Genomic DNA, 7,902 nt, shown 5'->3' on the forward strand with positions numbered 1-7,902 from the left:
TTCTCGAATGAATTCATTCACTGGAACTATTTTCAGGGCTTTCTAATTTTCAAGAGTATAAAAATATATCTATATGGGTGTTAAGTGTATAGATTGGTGCAATCAGTTGGTGGGAAAATATTTTACAATATCCATTAAATCAGAAGATATGAATACGCCAGACCCAGCAAATCTATTTCTAGGTAAATGCCTGACAAAATTTCCATAGTCAGGAAAAACTGTGAAACATTTTGAAATGCACACACTCCTACACAAAAGATACCCTTCTGGGTTTTCTAATTCATTGTTTTTAAGCTATAATTCTGTAGGCTGTAGGAGATGTATCATGCTGTAATTTATTATTTTCCCTAGAAATGCTAATGAATTTAATTTTGTGGAAAGCAACTTATTACTGTCCAGTTAATGCTGAGCAGCTTAGCATTTAATTATAAATGCATTTCAGCATTCCTGGTTTGCCTATAGATGGGCGTATTTTTTAATACTCCTTAGAATCAATCAAACATTTTGCTGATTCGCCTACTATGAGTTATATAAATCTTTAGCGTGTTCTTTTTCTATTTGCATGGAAGTCATGATTTTGCCTTTAAAAACTGTTCAACCTACCATTACCAAAATGAATGCTATGATATTCATGGAAACACTGTTTGTCATACACCCAGGGAAGATAGGGTTTGTGATGGGTCTGCAACTCTGTTTTATCCTCCTTGGGGACACCTCAGGCAGTTTTGACCTCCTTTAAACATACTGATAGCATTTACCAGCTGGAAGATAAATGAGGGTCTTCTGGGGCTGCTGTATACTGATTTTTTTCCTAAGAAATTCTTTTAGTATGCTGTACCTGGTGTGTCTGGGTTGTACATTGTAAATAAACCTCCAGCAAAGACGTGCAGAGGATGGGAGTTTTTGCTTCAGCCTTCTCAACAGAGAAAACATCCTGGCATAGAAAACAAGGTGAAAATGAAGTTCTATCTGGAAAGAGGCAAAATAATGATTGCTTTTGATGTTATGGCAGAACATTCTATAAAATTCCTACTTCATGGCCATCTGATAATCCTCAAGGTGTAACTCTGCGGCTACAATATATTCCACTAGCACCCACAGCTGATCTACATGCATGCAGTTTGCAGCTCTTTAAAGTTAGAGGTTAACCAGCAAATATCGATAATATAATTTATTATGCTTTAGACAGCCAGTCTTATACATAATTTAGTAATCATATTTAGACATATTTAGATATTTGTTTCTTGAATAACAGAACAAATCTTGTTTCTAAATTGTGCTTGAATGGCTAAATTTTACTCTTGCAAGCTCCCTTCTTGACAGGGTTAGGGAAAAAAATTGTAATATACTCTCTTTTTTTTAGTTTATTTAAGTTTATTGGTACAGTTTAGAAATACATAATGATCACATTAATTATAGGGAATTTGAGGGGTGAGTATGGGAAAAAACAATATGTTCTTATGAAGATGGAGATTCTCCATTTCTTTGCATTCTTTTACATAGTTTTAAAATTTGACTGGAAATATTTCATGGACTTGTTCTTCTAATTGAGAGTTGTAACAAATCAAATAATATCCTTATAAGAAGACAAGTTCAGTATACGTCCTACAAAGTCATCCAGTAATTAGACTTTTAGCATGGCTACGTTTAGGATCAGTGCGCATTAGTCGTGCTTTTCACTGTGGTCGCAGTGGGAAGGAGAACGCGCTTTTTGAAAGGTTTCCTGTATCCACCCCCTTACACCGACAGCACTGCTCACCTGAGGAGAACTCAGTGCAGCTGGGGAGGATCAGCATTTCAGTGTGCCTTATTTTAAATCAAAGAAAACATTTGGATGAAAGAAAGATGAAATAAATGTAGGATTAATTTGTTTTCAATTTTCATATAAAATGGAATTTGGGGAAATTTTTGTTTTTATTTTCATTATTTTCAACCTCATTGATTTTAAAGATCATATCCCTGTGAGTTAATACTGCATTTTTTAAATGTACATATGAGCGCTGCACTTCTTTTAAGTGTTTATTAACTTGAAAAAATGTAGCAATTGGAGGCCCAGTTTCCACTTTGGCAGAGTTGCCAAGAACTATGGGAAAACTAAAAAAAGTGTTCCATATGCATAATGGAATACTACAAAGCAAAGAACAAAAGGAATAGAATAAATATATGAAGCAATAATCACTGATAATTTTCCCATGATAATGACTTACACCAAGCCGCACCGATGCAGGAGGCCTAGAGAGCACCAAGCAGGAACCACACCATGGCATATAAAGTTCAAACCTCACAAAAATCAAAGGTAAAGGAAAAGGCCTGGAAAGAAACCAGAGGAGGGAAAGACACCTTGTCTGTAGGGGAGCAAAGGTAAGAACTATGTCTGACCTTTCCTCAGAAACCAGGCAGCAAGAAGAGTAGAGGAAAATATTTACAGCATCGAGAGGAAGAGCCAACACAGAGCTCTCTGCCCTGTGAAGTCATCTTCCAAAAGTGAAGGAGAAATACTTTCTCAGGAGAGCAAAAGTTGAAACAACTTGTTTCCAGTAAACCTGCTTTGTAAGAAATATTAGAAGCTTTTCAGAAAAAGAAATGTGGTGTAGATCAGAAACTCAGGCCTACATAGAAAAAGGAAAAACACAGAAGGAATAAGTGAAGATCAAACTAACGCTTTTGTTGTTCTTATTATTAATTCATATAACAGACAAAAATTTATTCAAATAATATTAACAATGTATGTACACACATATAAAATGAAATAAGTGACAGAAATTATGCAAAGGATTAGAGGGAGGATCAAAGAAACCTCTAAGAATAAAAAGGCACACCCGCTATGCTAAAAAAGGACAGAAAGTGAGTCACACAAAATGCTCAGTGAAAACCACAGAGGGCTGTAAGACAATGAGAAACAAAGATTAGAAATAAAGAACAAAAATAACAAGTAGAAAATACAAATGAAGATGGTAGAGAGCAATCTGACATATCAGTAGTTACTCTGAATGTCATGGGTCTAACAATCAATTTAAGAAGAGGGATTGTCAGGGTGGATTAAAAATCAAGATCTAACTTTATGTTTTCTGCAAGAAACCACCCTAAACAAAAGGACGTATGCAGGCTAAAGATGGTGGGTGGGAAAAGATACACTATGTGAACACTAAACACAGAAAGCAGGAGTAGCTATAATAGTTTCAGACAAAGCAAGCTTCAGGGAAAGAAAAATGATCATGGATAAAGAAAGGGTATTACATGATAATGAGGCCAATTATCCAAAGAGACACAATCCTTAGTATTTCTACTCCTCACCAAAGATCGTCAAAATGTGTAATATAATACTTGTAAACCTACAAGGAAGAAAAAATGAATTCACTCTCACAATTGGAGATTTCAATTCTCCTCTGTCACACACAGACAGATCCAGCAGGCAGAAAATCAGTAATGACATAACTGAACTCAAAACACCATCAATAAACTGGACGTAATTTATACCTATCAACAGTTTCATCAAAATACGGCAGAATATAAATTATTTTCAAATTCACATAGAACATTCTCCAAGATAGACTACATTCGGTGCTATGAAGCAAGCACATCTTAACAAATTTCAAAATGTGGAAATCTGTTAGAACACAGGGAATTAAACTAGAAATCAATAACAGAACAATAGATGGAAAATCAAGAAATACTTGGAGATAAATTCTAAATAATACAGCCATCACAGAAGAAATCTCAAGGGAATTATAAAAATATTTTGAAATAAATAAAAGTAAAATATCACTTTTTCAAAGCACATCCAATACAGGACAAATAATGCTCAGAGTGAAATTAATAGCATTGAATATATGTGTTGTAAAGTATTTGTTGCTATGTGGGGAGTATTGCAGTTTTGTTTGAAGCTGGTCAAGGGTTCATTGCAAATTGGTCTTGCTCACTACAGGATAATAGAAACACTCATGAACTACTAGTAAAAATTCAAAATGGTACAGCCACTTTGGAGCACTGTTTGGTTGCTTCTTAAATAATGAAGCACGTTCTTACTGTATGATCCCTAGTCATGCCCTTAGTATTCACCCTCAAGAGGTGACAACTTATGTTGACACAAAAACATGCACACAGATATGTATAGTAAATTTGTAACCAGAATTTGGAAGCAAATAGGATTGAGTTCACTAAGTGAGGAGATAAATAAACTGTGATATATCCAGACTGTGGAATATTATCCAGTATTAAACACAAGTGAGCTGTTAAGCTATGAAGAGATGTAGAGGAAACTAAAATATATACGACAGTGTGGCATGAAAGAAACCAGTTTGAAAAGGCTGCATGCTTTAATATTAGAATATACAAGATTCAGGCAAAGGAAAAAGCCTAAAGGTAGTAAAATGACCATTGGTTGCCAGGGAATAGAGGGAACGAAGGGACAAATAGGTGGAGAACAGATGACTTTTAGGGAACTCAAACTACTTTGATACTCTAACGGTGAACACATGCCATTACACACTTGCCAATTTTCATACAATGCACTACATTACTGAGAGTGAACCCCATGCAGACCGTAGACATTACCTGATAATTTCTCAGTGTAAGTTCTTTGTAACAAATGTACTACTCCTTTGTGATTTTTGCATGAGATGGAAGGCTATGTGCCTGTGTAGAGAACAGAAAGTATATGGAAAATCTCTTCATAATCCACTTTATTTTTGTGAACGTAAAACTATTCTTGAAAAAATAGATGATGGAATTTAACACACAAATGTCTCCAAATACAACCTGAGGATTGTTTTTTTCCATTACATTCTCTGAATCCCCTCCATTATTCGAAACATTTCAATATAGTTAGAAAATGCTTGTCTCCTATGCTTGGAAAGTAGAACAGAGGATCTCTGTCTATGCTTGATGTGAGGCTGTGCTGGGAAAAGGTAATCAAAGAGAAATCTCTGCTATAATTCATTACAAAGCAAAATGGAGCACAGCGCAGAAGACAGTAGCTTCACTAACCTTCACTTAGAGATGTAAAAATGTCTTGCAGATAATTAAAGTTAAATCCTGAAATACTAGATTTATAAAGGTAACGTACCTTCATATTACACTGAGAAGACCACATATAGCTAAAAACCTGCAACATAATGTAGACGAGGAAAATATCAAAAAGTCTCAATTTTTATATTTTGAAAGCATTTTCATTTTCCCTTTAATCATTAATAAATGCCAAAAAAAAGGTATAAAATTGTAAGTTGCCTTAAAATATTTTACTGGTGTACAGTGTGCACCAAAAATACACACTTCATAATTGTTCAAGTTGATGTACAATTACAGACTGAACCCACTTATATAATCAGCATCCAAATCAAGAAACAAAACATTACCAACCTTCTGGAAGGTCCCCTTGTGACTGTTATAGAGACTATCTCCCAAGGGTAACTGGCTACTACCCTAACATCCAAGAACAGATATTCATTTTGCCTCTTTTTCTTCCTTCTTATAAGTGGAAACATAGAAGATATACATTTTTTTACTTCTCTCTTCTTTTGCTCAACACTATTTGGAATATTCACCTAAGTTTTATGTGTAAGTATATTTATCACATTTTGAAATCCCTTGTATATATTGATATTTAGATGGCTTTGGGTTTGGGGGTATTATGAAAAATGATACCATGAATATTCTAATGCACGCTTCCTGGTAAATAAATGCACACAGGGCTGTGACGTTATACATAGGGGTGGGACTGAGAGTTGATTCAGGCATGCCTATGTTACCATTAGTCCATTTTGCTAACAACAACTGTACACACTTACACACAGAGAAGCATTTGACAGTTTTCATTTTCCTCACTGTCTTCTCAAGACTATTTTTTATTCTTTATCAAATCATTCTGGAAGCTGTAATATGTTGCAGTTTTAATTTCTATTTCCTTGATGGGCACAGAAGTGGAATATTTTTCTTTTTTAACCTTTGTTTTTTAGCAGTGCTGGGGGTCAGTCGCAGGACCAACACCCTTAGCCCTCATTTTTCATGTTTCTTAGCCATTTTAAAGTATCCTCCCAACCTCTTTGTTGTATTTTTTTCTGCTTTTAGGAATTCTTTATATATTGTTGTGAAGCAGATTCACTGTACACTGTCTGCCACCTTATATGAAATAAGTGACAGACTTACATACCCAAATTACACAAGTAAGTTTATCAGACAGGCAGCAATACTTGAAGCCTCGGAAAGATCACAAGCTGGTTCCCAGAGCCTCGGGAATGTGCACAGGCAGGTGGAGTCTCAGCTGCATGGGTCCTGCTTGCACCAGGGCTGAGGAGCCTTGGAAAGCGGTTACCATGGGTTTTAGACCTTGGGAGCAAAATAGCACATCGAGCTAAAATGTTGGAGCACATCCTATGTCAGGAGGTACATGGAACAGAGTCTAGGTTATTCCAGGGAGTTCCTTTTATCTCAGAATATTGCATTTCCAGCAGATTCTGCAGTTATTCTGGAGAAATACAAGCCCAAACATGGTGGAGAACTGGGCTGGTCCACGGTCACCTGGAGAACTGTCCTGAAAATGCCAAATGCACAATATTTATAGTCTTCTGGATATTTCATCCCATTCTTTGACTTGCCCCTTTATCCTCTTAATAGTGTCTTTATTTCTAAACTTAAACATTGTCCAATTATTATATTTTTCTTCAATTGTTTTTGTTATAGAAATAATCTTCTAGGTTTTCTTTTAAAATCTTTAGTGTATTTTATATCTGGAATTGGTCTTGTATATGAAATATACTATAAGACATAAGTAATTATGCATTACTTATTTTCAATAGAGTAATCCACTTAATACAGAGAATGTTCTCTTGCTTAGGGATACTTGATTTGTTCCAATAGTCAATTTTTCTATCCCTTGTGCAACACCAATGGGACACATTGATGTAGGTCTATTTCTGGATGCTATACTCTGACTCATTGATTTATGTGTCTAAACTTCCACCAAGACCGTAGCATTTTGGTTACGTTACTAGCTAATAATTCTTGGCGATGGGTAGACTGATTCCTTGTACTTTAGTTTTATTCTGGTTTTCATTCTAGTTCTAGTTCTTTTGTCAGCTGGACTGGATTAAGAGATGTCTAGCAGATGAGTAAAGCACACTTCCAGCTGTGACAGTGGCTGCAACGCACATCTGGCCCTTTCCTTTCCAGTGCTTTGCCCCTGCTCTCTGCTTCTTAGGCTCTGTAAAGTGAGCAGTGTTGCTTCCCATGCCCTTCTGCCATGATATTGTAATTCTAGCTCTTTTAAATTTTCATATAAATTTTAGACTAACCCTATCTATTATCTAAAATAATACCTTAGTGTCTTAATATTGATAGGAATTGCATTAAAGCAATGCTTTACCATATTTAGTCTCCCAAGCCTTGGCATGTGTTCCCACTTACTTTTGTCTTCTGTTATTTCTGTCATCAGTATTTTGTAGTTTTCAGCACTCAAGGCTTGTACACATTCTGTTATGCTTGGCTATTTCACTTTTGCAACAACTGGAAATGGTACTGTACCTTTAATTTGGGTATTCACATGTTCATCACTAGGATATTCTAATTCCTTTGAGTTTATGCTACATAAACCTTACATGAAAAACAATTTTAATGTGTATCGTATGTCTTGCCACCCTCCTGAACTAATTACCTCTAAGAGATTTTTAAAATAAAAGGTCTTCTGTGGAGATTCTCTAAAAGTAAACAACACACCCAATGTGTCTCTAGAAAGCAAATTTGGGTTTGTAACTAAAAATATCCACAAAAAACTTTGAATCAGAGGAATCCATTGGAGAACTTTACAAAACATTAAAGAAAGAGACTATCAATTTCATAGCAACTATTATCTTTGTACAAAAACTTGATAGTGAAGAATGAAACTCATTCATATTCTTCATGAAAAGA

The sequence above is a fragment of the Chinchilla lanigera genome, unplaced genomic scaffold (genome assembly GCF_000276665.1).
Source record: "Chinchilla lanigera isolate Chin_1 unplaced genomic scaffold, ChiLan1.0 scaffold00083, whole genome shotgun sequence".
Classification (NCBI taxonomy): Eukaryota; Metazoa; Chordata; class Mammalia; order Rodentia; family Chinchillidae; genus Chinchilla; species Chinchilla lanigera.